The 25,960-nt window shown below is 39.2% G+C and overlaps 1 long non-coding RNA gene and 1 other non-coding gene across 4 annotated transcripts in view; both read right to left on the bottom strand.

Annotated features, from left to right (window-relative positions):
* Positions 1 to 1,850: 1,850 nt before the first annotated feature.
* Positions 1,851 to 25,960, bottom strand: part of LOC143668903 (uncharacterized) — a 256,906-nt gene continuing 232,796 nt past the window's right edge. For all 3 annotated transcript variants that reach the window (XR_013168623.1, XR_013168624.1, XR_013168626.1), the window contains exons 2-3: positions 5,558 to 5,639; positions 1,851 to 2,081 (exon numbers count right to left, since the gene is read on the bottom strand). This is a non-coding gene — a long non-coding RNA (uncharacterized LOC143668903). The remainder of the gene's footprint in view (positions 2,082 to 5,557; positions 5,640 to 25,960) is intronic.
* On the bottom strand, positions 12,849 to 12,952 carry LOC143669416 (U6 spliceosomal RNA). Its single transcript, XR_013168927.1, has one exon. It is a non-coding gene; the product is annotated as a U6 spliceosomal RNA (small nuclear RNA).

Raw genomic sequence — 25,960 nt, 5'->3', positions numbered from 1 at the left:
TTTTACTCTTAGTTGGCTTAACCTTGACAGACATGTCAAAATATATCCAATATTGAACTATCTGTTAGCCTTGTATTTCAGCATTGCAGAGTCTGTCAGCCCTTGCAGGTATATCTGTCTTCAAGAGTCCCCTATTAAAATAATTTCCTGTTGCAAGGACACCTTGAAACATATTTAACCACTTATAGAGGATTAAGGAATAGGGCTAACTAAAATCCTAAAAGAGCCACAAATTGGGGAATATAACCTGATATTTGGAGCCACAGTACACAATTTTGAAACCTGAACTTAATTTATTGCTCAGGAACTCAGACATGACAAGTCTGACCTATGGCAGTCAAGACATTAAGGTTTACCCTGATACTTTTGGCTGGGTTTGCAGATTGATACAGTATGGCCCCTGTTCAATATGTGCATCAGTTGGGAAGGTCTTCATTGCAAATAGCAGAAAATAAGGCAATGTGGCTTAAGCAATATAGGGGACTTATTAGCTTTTGTCATTGAATTGCTCAGCCTGAAGGCATGGATTGAGCAAAGCTCCAATGCATTTCTTTTCTGTCTTCTTATCTCTGCCCTCTTCCATTCATCTTTCTCTTGACTGGCTCCATAAGATGGCTGCCCACGGCATCTGAAGGTACAGGCGTCATCAGTTACATGCATCTGGAAGGAAAGGCATGTCTCAACATCACTGGGAAAAAGTCCAAAGCATCATATTAATGGGAACATCCTTGAACCAATCCCTGTAGCCAGGGAAATATTATTAGACAGAATGGCTGGGTCAAGATTATCTGAAACAATTGTTGTGTAGAGGATGTCTTAGTTCGCCAGGGCTGCTGCAACAGAAATTTATTCTCTCTCAGTTTTGGAAGTGTGAAGTCCAAAGACAAGGTGTTGGCAGGGCCAGGCTTGCTCTGAAGACTGTAGGGTTCTGGTGATGACTTACCAGCAATCCGTAGCTCAGTCAGTGCCTCTGTCACATGTCTTTGCATGAGCCACCTGTATCTGTCCAAATTAAACTCTCCTTGTAAAGTCTCTGGTCATATTGGATTAGGACCCACCTTAATTCAGTTTGTTCTCATCTTTGAAGATCTTAATTAAAAAATGAGTTCATATTCACAAGACCAGAGGATAGGATTTGGACCTTTCTCTTTGGGGGACACAATTCAATCCATAACGGGAATAAGTTGGGATTTACCCTGATATTCTAATACAAAGCCTAATAGGTGCTGAGAGTGACAACAAGTCCTCTCCAAAAGTACAACTATAATAGTGTGGGGGAGAAATGGATGTGGGGGAGACGACCAAAATATTCATTACGATCTTTACAACCCTCTGATGTTAGTTCCCTTTACCCATGGGGAGAAATCACAAGCCAAGAAACAACCCCAAACACCATCAACTGTGTGTTGATCTTCCCTAGGGCAGCCTGCTACTAGATGTGGGTCCCCCGGGCCTTTTGGTTTTGTCTGAGCAAACATTTCGAAAAGTGTATTTCAAGGAGCACTTGTCTCATGACATGCTCCACAAAAACAAAAATGCACACAAAAAAACTCTCGGTTTAATAAATAATAGGAAATCCTGTATATTGTATTTAGGATAATCTTGACTTATAAATTAGCATTTTGAATTTTCCCAAGAAATCCTGAAGTAAAAAAAATGTTTACCTCTATAGAACATAAGAATTTCCAAGCTTTTCAAACACCACAGTATCTTCTCAAATATCACCACTTAATACACTCATGGAATGCATTTTAGGAAATGCTCTTCAAGGGAAATCCTGCTTTTCATTCAAAGTAAGGAAGGACAAACTGTAGGAGAGCAAGCAGCAGGCTGAATGGTACCATGGGCATGAGTTATGGAATGAAGGGTTTTGTGCTACTCACTAATCTAATTTAGTTTTGCTTTGCTTTTTTCACAGAGGATTGAAGTTTATTGCCCTGGGAAAGGAAGCTAATAAATTTCCGTGCTCATCTTTGGTCCACACAGAAGGCCAGCTCTGGTGCTCACTTCACAGAAACCACTCTAGCAGAATACCTGAAAGCATGTGGTCATCACCGCTTTGCAGCTGTTGCTGCCACAGGCTGAAAGAGATGGAAACAGCAATAAGGGACATTAAGGTTCAGAAATAATGAAGTGTCTGCTCCAGAAAGGTTGTACAATAAGAAGTCTGCAAGGCAGAAAAGGAAGGAGCCAGTGACCAAAGAGAAAATCGGTGGCAGCAACCCAGAGACAGGAGAGACCCAGAGCCTCAATTTGCAATGACTGCACTGGCTCGTGTGCCAAGAACTCCTCTCCAACCCCCTTGCTCTTGGGATCCTCTTTCCAATTTTAAACACTTGGACACCATAAGGAGCAGATACTTCCAACATCTAACCCAAGACATCTGTTACAGCAAAGTAAAACTGAAGAACCTGAAGGTAATTTCGGGCTTTCCAAACACCTGTGACTCAGATGGTGCAAAATCTTCCCCTTGTTTCAAAGCACAGATGAGCTTGAACCTTGTGGGCATTTCAGCAGTTTACCATCTGTACTGATAACCCTTTTCTGCAGTACAGAGAGTCTTCTAGGAGGATGTAAAATCCAGGAACCAAGATAAGGAAACATGTTTACACCTGCTACATCTGTTCAGTAGTTTCCAAGCTCTGCTACACACTGGACTTTCTGTGGGGGTATATTTTTGAAATCAGTCCATTTAAGTTTCACATATGCTCCATAAAAGCAAAGAAGAATAAAGAAACCAATCTAAAGAGCCCCTTGGCCTGGGGTTGTGTTTCCTGAGAACACTATCTCCCTTCTCATTTTATCTTAAACAATTGTGGAATCTAAGTCATCGGTAATAAGGTTAAGTACTTCTTGAGGTAGGCAATGCAATCACAGGAGGCAGGGAGGGCATTAAATCAGTTCCCCTGCAAAGTAAAACCTTTACTGCTAACTGCAGTGAAGCAGTTGATAAAAATAATAGGTTACAAAGAGACAATAATAACCAAGTCACCTGGACAAAGAACACAGACGTTTTTTTCCTCCAGGAAGAGCATAACCCTGCTCAGGAGAGGCAGACACCACCGAATGTGCTGCGAGGAGGCATCTGGCCTTCAGAAAGAAGCAGTGAGATGTGGATAAACCACTCTCTGTTGGTAAGGGCTGAGGCAAGGCTCCCATGGGTGAGAAGACTGGAAAGTAGTCAAGGTGCCTTCCTTCACTAAGGAAAATAAGGCATATGCCACAGTCCACTTGAGAAACCTTTGAAAATAGGTTGTCTGGTAGAGGCCAAATATATGATATGATATGTATTTTATGATAACACTTACCTATTCAGAACATTTAGGTCATGGCATGTTGGTACAAATCATGAAAGGAAAATTACTGATGTTTTCACTATATGGACTTGTTCAGTTTCATATAAGAAGAACAATATTGAAATTCACGTTGAGAAATCCGTTTGGGTCTACAGTCAACATGTGGCATAAAAATTGATAATGAACTTTTTTTTTTAAAGAACAAGCATAATTCTGTTAAAAATTCCTTTCTCGGGATCCATTTCTTTGCTCATTTAAAAAATTAACTGACTTTAAAGCAGAAATTGTTAAAGCTAGATCATCTAGTTCATTGTTTTCAACCCTCCCTCCTCTATTTCAAAATGAAATAACTAAGACCAAAGAAGACCCAGGTGACTGGTACGTGGGGTCAAAGACAATGGCTGAGCTGTGACAAGAATCCATTTTTCTGCCTTCAGGTCCAAACTTGTTCAGAAATTCCTCTGGTTAATGTTCTAAAAAAAAAAAAAAAAAACAGTGTCTTCTCCACTCACAAAACACTCTGACCACACAGTGAACAAGCCTTTTTCTAGAAGATTTACTGTTCCTAAAATTGTCTTGAAAAATTCCAAAGGTTAGTATTTTCTATCAAGTCCATTAAAGGATGAACACCGAGCTCAGGAGTATACTTATCATTCTGCCTAATAAAGCTCACATTTTGTGCTTCTCTCCCGTTTTGAAAGGAAAGTCATCAAAGAGACAAACTTGTGCGGTAAAGCAGTTGATAAAATAATAGGTTACAAGCAGACAATAATAACCAAGTCACCTAGACAAAGAACACAGACTTTGTTTCCTCCAGGAAGAGCATCCAACTAACTACTACACACTGAATAGGGCCCCGCCACTCATCACTACATTTTTAGAACATGTTAGTGCTGCAAGATGCTTTCTGGAATCCTAGGGAAAATTTATACAGAAACCAAAGCCTATTGACAATACTTAGTATTTGCATTTTTTCTAGCATACTACAGTCAACTTTACAAAAGAAATACATTATACCACAGAATATTATTATCCAAATCTGAGAAGAGACTTGGCTTGAATTACCTTCCTTGAAACAATGAAACAAAGAGATCTAATTCTCAAGGTCAGTTAAACCCAGGACAATTCTAATCCCTGTTGACTGGGCTACAAAGAAATCAGATGGTGGGTCTATGACAGAGTGAATATTGGGACCCAGGTTTACATCAGGCTTTCAATCAATTTACCATTCTAGTAGGCCAACAATTAGCAGCATACTGATTGCTGATTAGGGACTAGACTTGTTCATATTCATATTATCATTAAATCAGTATATCAAAGTGAGAATCATTTCAGTCTGAAGAACAGGAAGGGAAAGAACAAGACTCCTGGTATAAAAGCTTTGAACAGATAGTTCTGCAACTTTTCTAACTCCTGGAAATGCCGCTGGGAACACCTCTACCCTCTGTTACAGTGGGCCAATGCGCTGGGGCTCAATTCAAGAAAGTTTATAATAGGTTGAACATAGTTGCAAGTAAACCCTTTCAAGGTGTGATATAAAGGACACCAAAAAGATCCAACTCTTCAAAGTATCTCCCCCTGCCTCCAGGCTGTCATTTTGTCTATGAGATGAAGGACCATCTTCTAACAAGCCATTGTTAAAATACAAACATTTAACCTGGGTGGAGTAAAACACATCATCTTCCTCAAACCTTGTTTGAAATATTAAAAAATAAAATTGTCTGGACCCTGTCAGCTTCCCTTCTACCATAACTCTAACCCTACTCTACTCCACTCCACTCACACAAGCTCACTTAAAGATCAAGTCTATGGCTCCCATGTCTTCCAACTTTCAACTTTCATTTTCAATACCTCCAAGGAGGATTTTCTACTCCTGGTCAATAGCTTCTCACCTTCCTTTGAAACTTATTCTTCTGAAACACCCTCTGCATTCATGATGTTCTTTATTCCTGCATGATTTGTTTGCATATCATCTAATTTGACCTCTGTTAGTAACCTCATGTCTTGGTAATTCCTCTCTTCTCTGAGTCCCTGCTATTTCTGGATCATGCACTGGAGAATATAACCACAAGCTGTCTTCTATTGCTCTTTGACTTTTTGCTCTCCAGGTAGGCTTCCCTTTATAGTACCCTTCCACTTTTTAATATTTTTCTAGCACATAGTAAGAGGCCTGAGTGTCCCAGGGGTAACTTTAAGGCCCTAGGCATTGGGAGGGGAAGAAAATGGAACTATTTCTTCAACAGCACTCACTTAGCACCTACCATGAACAAAGCATATGTTGCATTCCGAGCCTGAAGATCTAGAGAGGGTTATCCATGGGTCTTCTCCAAAGGAATTTTTTGCCTAGTAGAAAAGACAAAAAAGTCAAGATTCCAGGGCAGTGAAAATTACAAACTTCGGTCCTTTTCATGGCCTTTATTTCCTTCTGCAGGCACAGTGGTTCTCATATTGCATGTAATTGTAATGACCGCAGTTTTGCTTTTTAAAAATATATTTAAGTAAATTGTTAATTTTATCACTAACATCAATGGTAGTTTCATGTATGTTACCTCCTCAGTTTTCTTGTTTATGACAATCTTGAAGTTTCATTTGGTATAAGTCCTTCATTTTGGTAATCATGTGTCTTGAGTGCCTAAAATGTGTTGGGCATGGTGCAGATATTCTTGTCATAGACTTATCTGTTAAACCACTAAGTGTGATTTACTATACAGTGTCTATATTACTTTAGAGAATCATACAGACTAAACAGGCCAATCAAAACTAAATTCCTGTTTTCCCTCCCTTGCTATCCATCCATACTCAAATCTCAAGGTTGGATAATACTCTCAGGAGCCATGGGAAGACTTCCATTACAGTCTCTTCCTTTTATTCACACCTCAGCAACTCCTTCATATTCAGATCTTCTTCCTTTTTATTATAAGATGGGCACCAGCTATTCATAACTTATCTCGATTGCATCTTTCTATGGAAAGGCTTCAAGACATAGTGAAAAGACTCTACTCTTTGGCCCCAGACAAACATGGATTCAAATTTTTCCCATAATTCAATGAGATGGCTGGCTTTTTTTGCAAATTGGAGTAAGACATCCCTTCATCTGGAATCACATAATCCTCCATCAGGGTGCTTCAGTGGGCAAGCAGAACACAAAATGTATGCCAATCCCCATTTTCCTGTTCCCAATACCAGATGCTGTTGTAAAGTATACAAACTACACAACCATACATAATAGCCCTGACCATTCTCTTTGGTTGTTAATTTAACTTGCTGAGCTTTAGTTTCCTTATCAGTAAAATAGTGGTAATATTAGTTCCCTTCAAGACTATGAGGCGTAAATAGATAATTTACTGAAAGTGGCTGACACATGGTTGATACTCAACAAAATATTTACCAAACCATCTCCTTCACTTAACTGTATCAAGATGGAAATAGGTTAGCACATATCTGAGCTGAATTTTCTGAGGTTATTGTTTACCTTGACTCTGAGCCTCAAAACAAATGACTTTAAAAATTCAGCTTATCTATGGTAGTGTGTTCTCACACATTTTGCTTTCAAGATATTTTGAGATTCAATTTTGAAAGCCATGGATATGTGAAGAGCACACACGCATGCAAACACATACTTCCAAATACACACATCCATGTAATTATATATAGCCTTTAAATCAATCAAGCTGATATTAGCTCATATTAATTGTCTCATTAGGATTCCTGTTAACCAGAGCTGAAGTCAGGGATCCTGGAGAAATCTAGTTGACTCAAGTTAATTGTGATTCTTCCTAGGGGTTTTATTATAACTCCTGAATTCATTGTAATAGTCTAAATTTTGCACAGTACTATAAGCCTCCAAATGAATCACATGAATATGGTGATGCAAGGCTTGATAATAGAGACAAAGCCCATTGTATTATTTGAATTGCTCTTCCCTGTTCTCCACCTCAACTGTTTCCCATCCTCAATTTTACCCCTGCTCTTTTCCCATTTTCTGTTTTTCTTTCATTTTCTTTATCCTCTGTTTTAAATGTATTTATCATAGTATCTCTCTATTAATCAGATCTTTTTTTACAAGGTTCCTGCCCATTTTGGCCTTCTGGGTGAGAAGCAGTACAGCCATGTGGAAAGGATGTGTGTTCTTGAATCAGAAGCACCGAACATCAACTCTATTTTTACTTGCTGTATGACGTTGGACAAAAATACATAATATGTATTAACTTGTTTTCTCAGTTATAATGAAACAAAAGCCAAGTGGAATACTCAACATGTAAGTGGTAGTAATTAATATGGTAGGTGAAAATATGATCATTTAACAGCCAGTAGGTTCTTTTGGGATATATCTATTTATATAGCATATAGTATAGATTGAACAGACTTCAAAGAAGATTTTTTTGGTAAGTAGTCATGATTTTGATTTAGTTCTTGACTACCAAAAGCTGTTCTCTTACTTCCAGTACTCTTTTTTGTGTGGGGGGATCTGGGGGGTAGGGTGGGGATTCTTTATTAGAGAAGTTGTAGGTTTATACAATAATCGTGCATAAAATAAAGGAGTCCCATATACCACCCTATTATTAATACCTTGCATTGGTGTGGAACACTTGTTAGAATTGATGATAGCACATTTTTTATAACTGTACTATTAACTATCATCCATGATTTAACTTATGGTTCACTATTTCATAATATAGCACTTTTAGTACTCTTTTAGTGGCAAATGTGGACGTGAAAGAGGGTTCTTTGGGAGAGGTATTTCAAATCCTCTGCTTCTATTTATTAGCAGAGTTACATTAGACAAATCATTTACCTACCTGACTCTCTTTCTTCATTTTATGAAATCAAAGATTTGGAAAACATAATCTCTAAGGTGTTCCAGCTCTGAAAACTCAAATATTAATTTTCCATTACAGAGATAAAATATTAATTGCACTTTAATGATACTTTCAGATCAAGCCGTACAAAAGCTTATCCATAAATTCAACTTGATAATATATATTTAGGAAAAATTACTCAAAATATGTCATCAAATGTCTTTGCTACCACTATTTTGGGTTGATTGATACTAATATTTACCATTTTGTCCTTTAGATGTCATGTGTGCTTGTCACAAGCATGCTTTATAATATAGGTAACATCTAAAGGACTGTCAACTAAACAACTCTCCTAATGGATGTTTAATATTCCACCAGTCAGAGCACAAGATCCTCAGTTACTGATAATCCACAAAACTGTGATGCTTGTACCTGTTTTTTTTTTAGCTTTCTGCCAAACTCCCTATGTCTTACACTCTCATTTTATTCTGTGTTTTTCTGATTTAGTACCACATTTAAAGTAGCAGAGATAGAATATATTTTGTAACTCTATTTTTGCCTCAATTATCAAAATTCATTTCACAAAATGGGCTTATATTACCCTACGCATAGCTTTGCCATTACAAAACCCAAAGCTTCTCCAAGGCCTTAATATCTCAAATAATTTTATGTCTAACATTCCATTTGGATAATTGTTGAATGATAATGATGTGTCATATGTTTAATGTGCTTTCCAGATTGAAAGTCATTTAAATATTCATATCTTTGGGCCAACAATTTTCAAAGGTGATCACCTTAGTTTAGTTTGCTGCATTTCACTTGCATTATTGGAGACAGCGGGGACACTGGTTTGCAAAACTGGAAATGAAGAGCTTAAGTACCATTTTACATGTGTCATTCCTACTTTTCTAAAGGAGAATGCATGTGGGTATATGGGAACTCATTCTATGCATATTGTACATGGTTGTTTTGTTTTTTTGGCTGCAAAATCAGACACCATATAATGGGTTGATTTAACAACAGAATGTATTGGCTCAGAGTTTCAGACACTAGAAGCTTGTTTATTCCCTGGGTCTGCATCTTCTGGTTGGCTAGCAATCTTTGGGGTTCCTTAGCTTTCCTATCACATGGCAATGTTCATGCGGCATCTTCTCTTTTCTCTCCTGGGTTCCACTGACTTCCAGCTTCTGGCTGCTCCCCGTAGCTTTCTCTCTTTGTCCAATATCCTGGATTAAGGCCCATCTTCATTCAGTTTGGGCTCACTTTAATGAATTACATCTTCAAAGGTCCTACTTACAAATGGGTTCAAACTGAAGGAACCGGGGGTTGGTGTCTGAACATGCCTTATGTGGGGAACATGATTCAATCCCCGACAAATGATCTATAGATTTTTTTGATTTGATATTGAAAAGAGAGCTAATTTTTGTTAGCATTCATGCAGATACTGGGGCCTCATGAAAATTGAACAATCATTTGGGAAATTAACCAATCATCAACACATCAAAAGATTCACTTTTCTAGTGACATGATACAGTGGAAAGTCTGTGGGCTGGGCAAACAGGTAGACATGGGTTTGAACCCCAGTATATAATTAGATGAATTTTTGGAAATTATTTAGTGAATTTAACTGTTGCTTCATATTTGAAATGTGGATATGCTGTCTATTCTGGGACTACTACTACATGTGATAAAATGTATAATGTATTCAGCAGAGTGACTAGCATATGGTAGGTGCTCAATATATTAAATATGAATTATTTTTCTCCCATATACTTATTTCTGCTTTCTATTTGCAGTGTAAATTCAGTCTAACTTAAATTAGTGCCGAATTTGAACTGTCACATAAAATCTCATATTAAGGTGTTTGTCTTCTACATGTGAAACCTGAATTTTGAAAAAACGTCTTGTTAACAACCCTACCATTAAATGTTTTCTTCATCAAAAATAATGTCATAATGATTGTTATGGATTAATTTACAATCTGATATTTGTTAATGTTTTTTGGCAGCACTATTAAATCGTGCTTGGGAGATCTAGCAATGAGTTGTTTTCTTGTCACAAGGGAAGAGAAATAAAACTTTAAATTATGAAAAATGCAGTCATCCTAAATGAATTACTTCAATTTGATGTCTCTTGGGTCATGTGTCACTTTCATTCATATTTCATTGACCAAAATAACGATGTATGCATACCTATCCTCAAGTTGGTAGAAAATTGGAATATTATCATGTGCCTGAAAGGAGAGAACTGGTATATTTTTGAATGACCTTATTAACTATAGTACAGTGATTCTTGGACTTTGGTGTGCTTAAAATTATCAGAGGAATGTAAGAAAAGGCAGGTACTTAGGATCCACTGCCAAAGATTCTGATTCATTAAGTCTGGAGTGAGCTCAAGAAATAGAGATATTTCACAAGCTGTGCCAGTTTGAATCTGTTGTGGACCTCAGAAAAGCCATGTCTTTTAATCCTCATTCAGTATTGCTGGGTGGGAGCTTTTTGATGGTTCCCTTGACATGTGACCCACCCGAAGGTGGGTGGTAACTTTTGATTAGATGGTTTCCATGGAGATATGTCTCCACCCACTCAAGGTGGGGTTGCTTACTGGAGCCCTTTGGAACCATTTTGGAAAAAGCTTTAGAGCCCACACAGCAGAGACTTTTGGAGATGTAGGAAAGCACACCTGGGGAAGCTTCATGAAACACGAAGCCAGGAGAGAAAGCTAACAGAGTTCGCCATGTGCCCTTCCAGCTGAGGGAGAAACCTCAAACTTCCTTGGCCTTTCTTGAGTGAAGGTAACCTCTTGTGGTGCCTTAATTTGGACATTTTCATTGCCTTGCCTTAATTTGGAGATTTTTATGGACTTAGAACATGTAAACTTGCAACTTAATAAATTCTCCTTTTAAAAAGCCATCTGTTTCTGGTATATCGCATTCCAGCAGCTTGCAAACTAGAACACAAGCCCTACTAGAAATTTTGATGTAGGTAGTCCAAAGACTTCATTATGATGACCACTTTGTTAAACATTTAAAGTTACACCTTAGGAATTAAGGGTTACCTGGTTAATTCATTGGATAATTGTTTCCAGAACAGTCTAGTATCCTAACAGCAGGGTAAGGCTTCATGGAATTCTGGGCAACATAGGGAACCATATAAGGATTCAGTTCGACGGGGATTGAGAGATAGAGATCAGTGGATGAAATAGATCCTGAAGAAGGTCTGTTGCACTGAAAACTATTTTTCAGTCTTAGGATCACACCATCACCAGTCATTATATTCACAGTATCAAGGAGGTAAAATTCATATTGTTATTGTATCTCCCCACCTCCATCATTTACAGATGAGAAAATTAAGGCTCCGACAGGTTACGCAGTTGCCTGAAGACAGATATTACATGGAGGTACTAAGATTTTCTAATTTAAGGAATGGTATTGTTAACTGACAAATTAAGAGAAGATCAGATGTAAATATTTTCTATGTGCTGAAATGTCCATCACACACTTAGGAGATCTCCAGTCCATGAGATCATCAAGAAAAGGTCCATATCTCAGGATCTGAAACACAGATGGTGCTCAATAAATATTTCTCTATTGAAACTCTGTATCTTTAGAATACAAAATATGGATAATAGACCAAGTTGGCTTTACATAAAGAATGGGCAGTAAATAGAGACAGGTTTCTCTTTTTTACAGAAGAACTGAACAATCAAAGATAGACAATTTTAGTTAAATGTTGATCTCTTCCCATTCTTTTTCCCTTGGAAGTTCTCTTAAGTTTCTCAGTCAATGGAGTTTGTTTACTCCAAATCACATCTTTGTTGCCTTCTAGTATTGGCATGTTTGAATGTTTACCACTCAAATACAGCATAAAAGTGTTTTCTTTTTTAGGTAAGATCAGGCAAAGAGGTACTGAATGAATAACACTTGATTGGGAATGGTAAATAACCATGTAATTAAACTGTAAACACTGTGTGTGGTGATTTTAATGTAATTTGAGGATTTGTAAATTACATGGTCACAAAATGGCACTTGGGCTTATGCTTTACAAAAAAATCCATGTTTGTATGAGATTAATTAGTACAGCTTGCATAAAGACATTGAGTAAAGCACTTTCAGAAAATTCTCATTTGTAAGGTTTTCTTATTTGTAAGGCATCCTTGCGTGGCTATTTATTCCCTTCTATGGTCTTCAAGAAATTATTACTATTGTGTAGAGATTTCTGTAACTGAAAATTAATCTGGATATAGTAAGATTGATGGTTTTACATTCTGTTCACAGATTGTGTTGCCGTTCTTGAGATGGGTTAGTTATTTTACAAACTGATGGCATGGTTAATTCTTCAGTTCAATTCATTAACCAGCAGGTGCCCAAATGGGGCTTTTTCACTGTTGGAAGAAATCATGTGCATGGTTATATGAATCACAGACACCAAAGTCCCAGGAAAAGATCTACAGCAGAGGTGACCACTGAGCGCCTTACTACTGCTCTCTCCCCATGGGAGGTTCTGCACATCTAGTGTCTCCTTGTGCTGTGTGGGGTGGTAACAGTGAGTTGCCCAAGGCAACTCTACCAGGCAGCCCTTATGGTTTTCCATCTCCAGAAATATCTCTTTCATTTTGCAAACTCAGACTCAAGCTACCACGTTGCCATTGGAATTCTTACAGGTTTACGTCATAGTGAAACCATGATGGCGAGGACAACAATGTACACTTTTTAAAAAAAATTTTCTTTTATTTATTTAATTTTTTTCTCTAAAAAAATATGGAACGCTTCACGAATTTGCGTGTCATCCAGGCACAGGGGCCATGCTAATCTCTGTATCCCTCTAATTTTAGTATATGTGCTGCCGAAAGGAGCACAACAATGTATACCTTTTATTGGCGACTCTTTGCTAAGTGTTATGCTTAGCACGTCTTCATTTGATGTTTACAACAACACTATTATTATTATTATTATTATTATCATTGCTTTGCACATGAAGAGATTGAATCACAAAGAGGTTAAATCACTTATTTAAGGTCACACAGCTATTCAATGGCAGATTTGAGGACCAATCCTGGCTTGTCTGACCCCCAAAGTTTGCTCTAAGCATCTGTGCTATACTGCTTCACTAAATTAGGGCTAAGCATTCCTTGAAATGTTATGTATGGCTCAGTTTCAGGGCTTTTGGTATTAGCCGCTCTTTTAGTTAACTACGCTGCTTAAGCAAATACTGTGAAATGAGTTGGGTTAAGCAATGGGAATTTATTTGCTTATGGTTTTTAAGGCTAAAACTCTAAATCAAGGCAATGTTTTCTTCCAGAAGACTGACGTTCTGGAGCTGGCGGCCAGTGGTCCTTGGTTCCTCTATCACATGGCAAGGCAGATGGCAGTGTCTCTGGTCTCTCCTTTCTCTTCCAGATTCCGTTGATGTCCAGCTTCTGGCTATACCCTCTCTCTCTAGCTTTCTCTCCTCTATGTCCAAATTCATTCCATTTATAAAGGACTCCAGTAATAGAATAAGATCCATCCTGATTGTGCTGGGCCACATATACCTTAACTGAAGTAACTTCATCAAAATGTCCTACTTAAAATGGGTTCACGCCTACAGGGATGGATTAGATTGAAGAACATGCTTTATTTCTGGGGTACATATAGATTCAAACCACCACAGTTTACTCACATCTTAGGTGGATTCATTGTTTGGGCAGGAATTGAGTTACTTAGACAAGAAACCATGGCTGCTGAACTGCACATTTCACAGAGGACAGATGTAAAAATGGTCTGTTTGTGCCCTGCAGAGATTCTGGCTGTATCAGAAATATGCTAGATTGTCCTAACAAGTCTAGATACTTACCTTTGAGACAGCTGGCAGAGGGAGTACATGCCATCACAATACAGTCTGGGATGCTACCACAAGCCACCTCTGGAAGTTCAGGACATATCAAGAGACTTTGAATAAGAGGGGAGGTGGTATGGCATCGAGCCATGGCTGGAACAATTCTCTAAAAGACTCATGTGGTAATGAAGCACAAGGGGAGACGAGGAGAGTCAGTGTTGGACAGGGTCCCTGCTCTGGCATGCCGGGAACTGATCATTTCATGCAAACATTCCATTTTTCCATCATGATGACTACCTTGGAAGCTTGATCTGAAGCAGACATTCACTTTAAAACTCCTAATGATTAATGTATTACAAAAAAAAAAACCATAAGCCACAGTGCCAGATTTCCATGGACCAAAATAATCACTTAACCCATTAAAACAATTAATTAGACCTAGCCAGATGAGTTTTAAAGGGAAGACAGAGAGCTTAAGTATGCCACAGGTTTGCCATTTCATTCATTTATTCAGTATTTTAACACCTACTACGTGTTAGGCAATGAGACTACAAAAATGAATAAAATATAAAAAGTTTTGTCAATACAGAAGTGCATATTGATATTGGTTCAGAAGTGACTATTACTCACATAACATATTCCATGGTCATAAATTTCAACAGACTGGGAACATTCTGTAAGCATAATGTTTTAGCACAGGTGGAGCTAATTATAGATGGTTATTTTGATTTGGACAGCAACATTATCCGCCCTTTCTCTGATCATCAAACTTCTGTACAAGATTCAACATACTTTCACCTCCCACATATTGTTAGTTATTAAGTCCAGCTGCTTCTTTCTCTGTAATGCACTTAAAAATATCCTTCCTTTTTTAGTCTTTGCCACCACATCCTAGATAAAGGACCCATTAACCTTGTTCTATCAAACACTAGCTCATTAAATATTATTGGGATGAACAAAATTTCAGAGAGGGCACTCAGTTTCCTCCAAGTGTGTAATCATGAAGATGCGAAAGAAAGAGTTCTATCTTTCCTTCTGCTTTTAGTCAGTGAATCTTTCACTGTTCGTTCCTTTAATTTCCAAGGAAAAGTATCACTTTTCAGTACGGTACAAACGTTTAGCTTTTGCTCCCTGAAGCAAAATTTTCGAGTATTTGATTCTTTCTCAGATTATTGTGCTCGCAGGTAAATTAAATGTCAGCGTGAGGGATGGCTTCACCCATTTTTGTAGCTAGCTTTATTCAATCCACAGAGGTCATCAGGGAACAGTCAGCTCAGCAAAGTGTGCACGATGAGGTCGGCTTTCTATCAAATTCAGGTCTTTCATCAGCCTTAAACCTGGCTTGCAGGCCTTTCTCCCGGTAGGTATGCCCTGTCCATGTGGGTGTACTGAAGAAGGAGGTAAGGACTCTGAATAAAACGCATCTCAGAAATGAGGTCGAGTAAATCCTACCTCCAGTTATTACATCAAAAGAACCACCCATCCTGGGCAACACCAAATGAATTAAATATTTTATTTTTAAGAAACTGAACTTATTACATGGTAAAGCTAAGTGCCCCATTTTCTTGGACTCTTCAAAATTAAAGAGAAAAGCAACAGGACCAGAAACCTAGAAATCGTAGGGAATTTAAAACAAAAATTATGCTCTTCTCTTTAAAATTCTTCCATGGAGCTCCCTTTCAAAATTATCAACTTTCTTCTACTGTCCTCCCCACCCCTAACCACAAGATCAGCTGCTAGCCAGGGTTGAGCCCAGCTGGTTCTTCCTGAGAGTCCAGGTAGAACACCTGCACATTCCAGGCACGCCGAGGGCTGAGCTCAGTTTGGACTTGTTAGCGAGAGCCAACACCAGGAACCCTCTACGTGTGCAGAGAGGCTCAGGTCACCTCCAGGTGCGTGTGACAGATCAGCCATCAACAGAATATAAAAGAGCTGTTCATCAGTCCTTTCCATCCTCCTCTTTCAACCTTATGCTTCTGGGGTAGGTATTAGAGGAACAGATACATCATCTGTGAAGTTTTCCAGGCCCAGTTTTAAGGGAGTCACTTTCTCAGCAGAGCACGGTCTGCCTGGAGCTAAATTCCTGGGATTATCACATTGCCACAGGTGGCACCCAGAGGAGAGGAAAGGGCACCTCAGCTGGAGAGCAACCCCCAGGTTCCCAGCCGAGTGTGGGCTCCACGTCCTTCCCAGGTCATCCTCTAGCCTGGTCTCCTTCATGGCTCATTACTCAGGACCAAAGATTTTGAAACTAAGTGAATTAGAAATAGGTAATGGGTCCTCACTTAGAAGTATTCTCAAGGAAAAAAAAAGTATTGATGAAACGATAGGCCTTTTTAAATATAACTACTTTTTGAAGACAGATGCGGTGACATGAACAAGAAAATATCAAATGCTCTCTCACTGAAAGTCAAAGCATAATGTGCCCAATTCTGGGATATGATTTTGACAAAAAGGACTTAATTGTTTTTACCAACTAATTTACAGGTCTATTTTTTACGCATCCTTCCACAAGTTTTAGAATATTGCAATACCTAAGACTCACTATCCAATCTTAGAATGTCAGATCCTGAAGGGTGCTTGGGGTTTACTTATTTACAGATGAAGAAGCTGATAACTACAGCTGTGATGACTTTTATTTGTGGGAGAGTCTCTTCCGAGAAACAGGATTTTGGAGCGTTTGTATAAAGAGAAATTTCAAGGTTTGGTGGGAAAGCAGAGTGTGTTTTGAAACTGACTTTGTTTAAAACACTTAGTATAATTCAATGAGCCATGAAGGAGAGAGCCATATCTGGGAACAGAACCAAGTTCTCCCATCAAACAAACTGGAGATGCAATCTGGTCTGTTGACACTAAAGGAATATACCACTTTTTCCACTGTGAGAAAATTAGATTATTTTTGAAGCAAAATTAGACTTCCAGGCAGCATGATCTAGTCAGAATAGACCCAGATTCTTACCAGGTGCTGCTTATGATACTGCCATCCCTGGGCCAATAAGAGAGCATACTGCTGAATTTGAATGCTCCTTGTCCGTCTCTGGACTGCTATTTTGGCCACTCTGAGGAGAGATAGCTGATTTTGAAAATGCTTTACATCAAAACGAATCTCACATTAGTATGCACTTCGTGTTCATAACTGTGTTACCCTAAGTATATTTTTAATATTTTATTATAATTAGTATATATAGCTTTGTGCCCCTCTCAAAACTAAACTTTTCTTTTATTAGCCCCAGCTGTTCTCTGATTCCGTAACAAAACTAACACGTTAGGGAATGCAATCAATCAATCAAACGACCAATATTAATTGAGCCCTGATGCTGAGCATGCCATAAGTGGAGCAGGAGCTCCAGCATCTCCAAAGAGAAAAGTACAAGGCTGGATAAAATGATCTCTATGAGACAAGGCACTGGGTCTCCCCAAGTGCTTGCCGCACTGCAGCCGCTTAATGAATATTTGATGAATAAATGAAAGATCTGAGATTTGGCTCCAAATTCTTTATACTACCTTCTTGATAGGCCAGTTGTATGAACCGCAAAGATGGACCTCATACGTGTGGGAACCTCAAAGACCACTTGTTTCCCACTAGTCAGAACTTACATTAGAAGTAAATCTGGACATCTAGGTGTGTAAACATGTCCCCCTGGGTCCCATTCAGAGTCTCCTTGGTTCTTCTGTGCTACCTCACCATGGATGAAGGGAGACAAGAAAGAATGTCTTTATTTCTACCAAATAATATCTCTTCCCTTAATAAAGAAGCCCCATATTGGTCCTGGAAGCCCCATTTTGGAATTTAACCCATATCAGTGATTCTCCATCCTCCACTGGAATGGGGCAAAAGTGTGTCAAGTATAAAGACCTGGAACTTCCAATAACTCTTATCATAGAGTGTGCAAATGGGGTGCAGAGAGTACTTGAATCTCCTGAAATTTTAAGGGCATTTTTTTCTGAACTAAGAATCCAGAACTATCACCACCACACACGTATGCATGCACACACAATGTTAAAAACCACTGGCCTATGAATTACAGTGTGTGTGACCATGACCAACTATGGGCCCAGAAGAGAGCTAGAACCTGCAGGAGAAAAGTACAAATGCTGTGTCCTGACACCCTGTTCTTGCTATGCAGTTGGAAGATAAGACTACTTCATACAAACTAATTCATACATATCTCATAAAAGGGACTCTTTCTTTTATCAGAAAGAGTCACCAGGGAGTGCAAGGGTACTTCAGTGGTAGAATTCTTGCCTGCCATGCAGGGGACCCAGGTTCAATTCCCAGCCCATGCACTTCTCAAACAAACAAGCAAGCAAAACAAACAAAAAACCAACCAAACAAAAATTCAACAAATGGTGCTGCAATGAGGGGACACTGACATGGAAAAAGAATGAAATGTGACCCCCGCCATACAGCATACAAAAAAAAAAAAAAAAGAATCACCAAATTTCTCTTTACAGCGTGAGCTTTCTGTAATTTTGAAATAAGACACAAATTATTAAAATATATTGCAGTACATCTCTTAGGAAATCATCTCATAAAGGCCAAGATGACGTTGGTCTTAATTTCTGCCTAGCACATCTGAAACAGTAATTATTTGTTGACTGAATGAATAAAACAAAAAGGGCAGGAACTGCAACTGTATTTCTATGACTGCTTCCAACTTCCAGCTTCCACGTAAAGATGCGATGACAAATAAGGTTCTGGGCCTTATTTTCATTTTTCATGCAAAGATCTAATACTGAAATAAGGAGCTAATCCACTGAGTTTCATAATTAAAGTTGAGGAGTTGTTGGCATTATATATGATTTCCAAAAGCCAAAACATTAAATAAAATGGTGCTGAGTGTATTGCAATCATTCATGGAACAAAAACTAAATACATACATACATATATGTATTTATAAAAACAAAAATAAAAGATAAGACATATCCTGGAAATATCACTATTTTAGTCTTTGAATATCCCCATTCTAAACAATGCAGCTCTATTATTTACAAATATATGTGGCACAATGGAAGGTTTTTACCCTACTATTAAACTTAACTCTAATTTTGAATGCCACAATACAGAAAGACACCAAAATCTTCATGCAAAACAACATAAAGCAAGCCATAAAGGTGATTAAATTTTTTAAAACCTGCACAATGAAGAATAAAAGTTATTGAGCTAAGAAAAGTAAAAGTGAATAAGAGATTAGTAACAATCTTCAGAGGCATCAAGTTTTCTCACTTAGAGATTGGTGCAAGTCTCTTCTCCATCACCAGTAATGATGAAAGACTAGATGGACTAAGCAGCATGAGGCAGTTAGTTGAGATATATATAAGGATTATCAGAATGTACAAGATATCTCCTGAAATATCCGATCATAAAGGAGACTGTGCAAGCACCTTTTCTAAAGCACTTTAGAAACGAGACTTATTTTTTGAGGCACTGAATGGGTAAGGGAACTCTGAAGTCTCTTTCTGCTTCATAGCCACAATTGGTTTTTAATCTAATAGAAACAAGAAAAACAAGGAATAAAATATTCTTTAGTAGATGGAGAATTTCCTTTTCTGGCCTCACTGCTGTATTCCTTTAGAACATATGGCAAGGGTTGAAAGAATTCAGCACAAAAACAATCTGCAGGTCACTCAAAGGGAAATTCCCACGTGCATCAGCAGTGAAAACCTGATTTCTTATTTCTAAAGGTGTCTCAAATAGCTTATCTGGTCTTCAGTGCATATGATTGTTGCATTTCTGAGATTAGAAGCTCACGGCAGCAAAAGGCAATTAATTGAATGATGAGTCTGTCTAATGTGTCTGCGTGTGTGGACAGTAGAGATAACTTAATTTGCATCTAATGTCACTATTAATTTTTTTTGCCATCTCTTCCATTTAATTTTTTAAATCCAATGATTTTTTTAATCAATGGCTGAGGACTTGTGAAAATATTTTCTGTCCATTTCATGAAAGAATAAGTTATTTTTCCTAAAACTACGTAAACAGGTAACTTTATTCAGTATACTATAATCCTCGTGATACACTTTGGTCACTTAAGGATTGCATTTACAAAGGGTCAATATAAAGTGAGTCATTTTGGTCAGGTCTTTTCTTTTTCATTTCAAGCCAGGTGGGAATTTCATAGAATTCAGTATTAAGAGGCCTTGTTATAAAAAACATTTAAACCAGCCTTACCACTCAAGTAAAACTTTCTCACCTTTAAGTTCTCAGTTAAGAAGGAGGCACATATAATATATGGTAAGACTGCAGTGTGTGCCCTTAGGGACTATCAAGTTTGATACTTATGTGACTTCAGTAGGCCATTTTTCTCAGCTCTAAGGGAAATTCTTACGATCCAAGTTTATAACTGATAGATCAGAGAGAGAGATGCTGTAGGAAAGGTATCTAAGGGCTTTTCCTCTTAGGTGCAGAGAGTCTTGGATAATTTTTCTTCCAGTTTCACTACCTCCCTTGTTATTCCTGCCTCAAATATTAAAACTAATTTATATATTTTTTCCTATTTGGGTACCAACAAATAAGCATGAGGCCTTCTTAAGCCAAAAATGAAAAAAAAAAAAGGCCTTATTGACTATTGACTTACGCATTTTCTATACTTCAACTTTATTCATTCTTGATCTAGAGGAAACAACTTTGAATTTAACGTAATTCGATCACTCTTGATTATCTAATTCATGCTTAGCTCTTTCTTCTTTATGGTGGAAGGTACAGAAGAAAATGATATAATAGATCTAGTCTCATGGAGAATTAAACTCAGTCCTGCCTACATTTTAATCCATTTGTTCCATCCTCTTATTTCCTCTGCTCTTGAAATCTTCACTCCATACCTTAACACGCTTCTATTTCCTAGCCAAACGTTTTAACCACATCCTTTCATACACCTCTGACTCACATGCCCTGGCTCACTTCAGCATTCTCACATAGCAAAACTGCACTTCTCTGCCTAGTCCATGCCTACAGATTTACATCCCAGTGTAAATTCAGGACGAGGAACTTCAAATGAACATCAGCCAAGTAATCATATTCAATGTTCTATTCACTTTGCAACTCTTTTATCAGGCTATCTCAGGCATTTCCTCTCTGCTAAGTCTCCCAAAATGTCAGCCCCTACCCTCCCTTTCAGTTGGTGATGTTGCTTCTTACTTCATTAAAAACAGCTGAAGCAATCATAAGAATATCCATAAATTCATTCCACTTACCAACATCTGTATCTGTATCCTGTACATCTCTGCCAGTTACCGTAGATTAATTAGCTGTTATCCATCCAAAATAAATCCCTCTTTTTGTGCATTGGATCCCATCCTTCTCACCCACTCAGGGAACGACCCTCACTCTTCTCTACATCATCAATTTTTTTGCTCTTACGGTATTTTCCTTAACGTACAAATCTTTTCTCATTTTAAAAGAAAAGAAAACCTCTTTCCACCAGGCTTCTTCCTCCCACTACCACTTAATAACTTTTTGCCTCCCATTTGCAGCAAAACTTCTAGAAATAACTGTCTATTCTTGTTGGGTCCAAATCTTTTCTTCCCATTTTCTCTTAAACCTACTTCATTTTGGCTTTCGTCCCCACCATTTTTTCTTCAAGATTCCCATGACTTGTTCATTGCTAAATTTGGTGATCAGATGTTATCTTCTTTTACACAGGATTATACCTCCTTCATGTCATTCTTTCTTCCCTTGGATTCCAGGACACCAGACTTTCCTGAATTTACTCTTATCTTACGGCGATCTGATTTCAGGGTTGTTTACTGGTTCTTTCTCTCTCCTTAGGATCTTAAGATTGGCATTCCTTGGAGCTCCATTTTTGTTCCTCTTGTTTATGTCATTCAGTCTCATGGTTCTAAATAGTATCTACGTATTGGTGATTCACAAATGATGTCCATTTCAATACCTCTCCAAATTCCAGAACTGTAAATTACTGCTTACTCAACATCTTCACTTGGATATATAATCAGTAACTCATATTAAACAAGGCCAGAGAATGCACAGTCTCATCCTCCACTCTCCAAACCTGCTTCCTTTGCAGACTTTCCCATCACAATTGATGGCAGCTTCATCCTTCCAGTCGGTCAGGAAAAATCCTTGGAATGGTTCTTGTTTGCTCTTTATCTCACATCCCCACCTTCAAACTCTCAGGAAATCCTGCTGGCTCTATCTTCCAAACATATTCAGGATGCAAATACTTCTTATCACCTCCACTGTTATTGCCCTGGCCAAGAGGCCATCGTTTTTCACTACCTTATGACAATGACCTCCAAACTGTTCTCCCTTGACCCCTGTAGTCTAATCTCAACATAGCAGCCATAGGCAACCTCTTAACAGGTCAGGCAGGTCACATTACTAAAAACCCTGCAATGGCTCCTCATTTTACTCCCCGCACCTTTATCTCTCTAACCTCTTCTTCTGCTACTCTTCCTCCTACTTCCTCCATTTTAGCCACAGAAGTTTCCTTAATGTTTGGTCATCTCATATATCAGGCATATGTGCTGTACCTCTGGGACCCCATTCATTTTCTATTGCTCCTGTAACCAATTACCACAAATACAGTGGCTTAAAACAACACAAAAAACAAGTAACATCAACATCAACTTCACTCGCCCAGTGCTGGGTAAACACTGCCAATTCTTATTCTTTAACTCCCTTCTTCCGAAGTCCCTTGCAAATATTGCCCTCCTTAATTTATCTACCTTTTCAGACTAGGTGCAATACAATTAAGCAGGTTTAAACTAGAGTCAGCTTCATGAAGTTTGCCCAGGGCAGTCCCATAGGGCCCCATACTCAGCATTTAATGCTCTGCTGTCATCATCTTGGAAATTTTTAAATAATTTTATTCTTATATTTGTGCTTTGTAAGTGACATCCAATGAGTCAATGAAGCATCCCCTGTGGGCTTGGAGCCTCCGTTCACCTGCAGTCCTTCTTCCTGCTGCCTCCAGAGCATGAACTCTTGGCAGCCCACCCTCTTGCCTCCTGGAGCCCAGAGTCCCAACTGGCCTCTCCACCCCTCCCTGCCCTCTGCTTAGTGACCAGTGCTACTCTGCCTTCCCTGGCACCTGGGGCCTCACCAAACCTGTCCCTCCTGCCCTCAACCAACAACCTCTGCTACGCTTTGCCTTCAGCAAGCACCTGGGCACAGGCACTTGGGGAGGAGTGAGGCCAGGAAGTGATCAGGTCCCAGGATGGCAGTGCCATGGCAGTTAGACAGGTGCTCCAATCCAGGTACCAGTGTGTCTCAGGGTGGAAGTCACAATCCCTTGGGGATCACCTGTCTACTGAGGTTGGTGTGGCCAGCTACTGGGAAGTTTAGATTGACTTTGCCATCTCCAGCTAGGGCACTGCACGCCAGTCCAGCAGCTGGTGAGAGGGGAATCCAGGCAGTCACTGGACCATTTTCATCATACACAGGGCAGACACAGAGCAGGGGCACTGTAACGGTCTGTGCTCATCAGCCAGTGTCCCTATGCCCAAGGAATGCTGCATTAGATGGTAAATAAAAACCACCATGATAGGTCGAGAGAGGGAGAGAGAGAAGAAGTGGAGAGGGTAATGGAGGAGGAGGGGAGAGGGAGGGGGGTACGCCATGAAGAAAGGATACCTTTTATATTTTGTATCTTTCAGGGCACTTTTCCCCTGCTTTTTGAACAAGGGACCCAGCATTTTCATTTTGCAACATGCCCAGGAAATTAGCTGGCCCTGGCTTCAACGTCCATAATGACCTCATATTTTAGCCAGGCTTGCTGAGAATACCTCAAAGTCACATCGATGGACACATAGGGTCAATCTATAAAACCTTCTTCCAAACTTTCAGATATAATCTCTTGGGTTGCTTCTTCAGGAAAGGAATATCATTTCATTAATTTATATGCAGAAAATAACTTTGCTTCCATGTCATTTGGAGTATCTCTCTGTTTCTTAGAACTTGTGATGAGGAGTCTCAGTCTATGGTCCCGTATTTGGTTGCTTTGTTATTAACTAGGCAATGTGCCTTTGCATCTTTCACCAGCTTCAAATCAATGGGCTTCACAAGTGAATACACCCAAGCCCAAAGGAATGGGTACTGTCTCTCCTTGATGAAGAGAGCTCTTGTTGATTCACCTTGGCACTTCAGTTTCACATTCAGAAGACAAAGCAGAAAACAGGAGCTTGCTGGGAGAAGAATAAAGCTGCCAGAAGTGGAGGGGTGGGATTCCATTCAGTTGTCACTTGAAGCCCATCCCTGTAGCCTCCTCATTGTCTGCTTCCCCTCTCTTGTGTCTGCCTCTCACATGGGGAGCACTCCCAGGCAGCTTTACAAATTGGCTCTGGAATTGCTAGGCAGTAAAAAGTCCATCGAGCCTGAAAAGCACACCCTTCTGCCCATAGTTACTCTTTTATGCCTTGTCCTTGCCCATCTTATTATACTCAGTGCTGGCTCTAGGCAATAATGAGAAGTAGGCAAAGTTAGCCTTTGTCCTCCGCCCTCTGCACCCCCATTTCTGTGGCCCTTGCTAATTTTAAAAGCCTTCTCCCACAAAGGCAGAATAATCCTTATTCAATACTGTAGGTTTGAAACTGTAATCAGATCGTCCCCCTGGAGATGTGATTTAATCAAGAGTGGTTGCTAAACTGGATTAGGTGACGACATGCCTCCACCCATTTGGATGGGTCTTGATAAGTTTCTGGAGTCCTATAAAAGAGGAAATATTTCGGAGAATTAAGGAGATTCAGAGAGAGCAGAGCAGAATGACATAGCCACAAGAAGCAGAGTCTACCAGTCAGCGACCTTTGGAGATGAAGAAAGAAAATATCTCTTGGGGTGCTTCATGAAACAGGAAGCCAGGAGAAGAAGCTAGCAGATGATGCCATGTTTGCCACATGCCTCTCCAGATAAGAGAGGAACCCTGACAGTGTTCACCATGTGTCCTTCCAGCTGAGAGAGAAACTCTGACTGTGTTCACCATGTGCCTTTCCAGCTGAGAAGGAAACTCTGAACTTCACTGGCCTTCTTGAATCAAGGTGTCTTTCCCTGGATGCCTTAGATTGGACATTTCTATAGACTTGCTTTAATTGGGACATCTTCTCAGCCTTGGAATTGTAAACTAACAACTTATTAAATTCCACTTTTTAAAAGCCATTCCATTTCTGGTATATTGCATTCTGGCAACTAGCAAACTAGAACACTGGCAAAATTATATTCATGCTTTAAGTCTTAAGCAGTCTTACCTCCTTGTATGCCCACATGCCCATGAAAGCACTAAGCATATCATACTGCCATTGTTTGCTTATCTATGCAACTATTCATAAGTTTCTTAGGGTTTTGTGCTTCTATATTCCCAATACCTAGCACAGAGCAAGGCATGCAGTTGGTGTTGAAGCCTTAACAGATAAATCATGAATGAACGAATGAATGAATGAAGCTAAAACTGTTTGAGAATACTGCATGACTATTTTTATCTTATATGTTCAATGGCAACTTCCCTTTAAGAGCACCAGAACAGCAAAGTGCAGTCAGTCTGAGAGCCAAATCTAGCCCACTGCCTGTTACTGTAAATAAAGTTTTATTGGAACACCCTTCATGTACCTATTGTCTATGGCTGCTGCAAAGCCTACAATATTTATTACCTGAGCCTTTAAAGGGAGCATTTGTTGACGACTGCCTTAGGAAAGAGAAGAGGGTGGAAGTGAGACAGACAGAGAGAGAGAGAGAGAGAGAGAGAGAGAGACAGGTACAGCACAGACAGAGAGAAAGAATAGGTGTTAAAGAATTGTACCTGCACTGGAGAAAGAGAAGAGGGATTTAGGAGAAGAGTTAAGCAATAGAGTGTGAATGTGTCCTTCAATTTACTCGCTCTGAAGGGAGGTCTAATCTCCAAGTGCCCTCTGAGCCTGGAAGCACAGGACTCCTGAACAAAGACAGAAAAAGTGAGGACAGATTCTCCAGAGGAGCCTGGGACACAAGGGTGTTGTTGTCATCTGTTTACCAAGGCAGAGAGAAGGGCAATGCTGATCCCAAAGAGCTAGCAAAAGCTGTTGAGTCTAATAATAACTGCATCAGAGAGCTTTTCAGGTGCCC

This window comes from Tamandua tetradactyla, chromosome 25 (assembly GCF_023851605.1).
Source record: "Tamandua tetradactyla isolate mTamTet1 chromosome 25, mTamTet1.pri, whole genome shotgun sequence".
NCBI classification, from domain to species: domain Eukaryota; kingdom Metazoa; phylum Chordata; class Mammalia; order Pilosa; family Myrmecophagidae; genus Tamandua; species Tamandua tetradactyla.
Note: the sequence above shows the minus strand (reverse complement) of the source record. Positions and strands in the feature narration are given on the sequence as shown.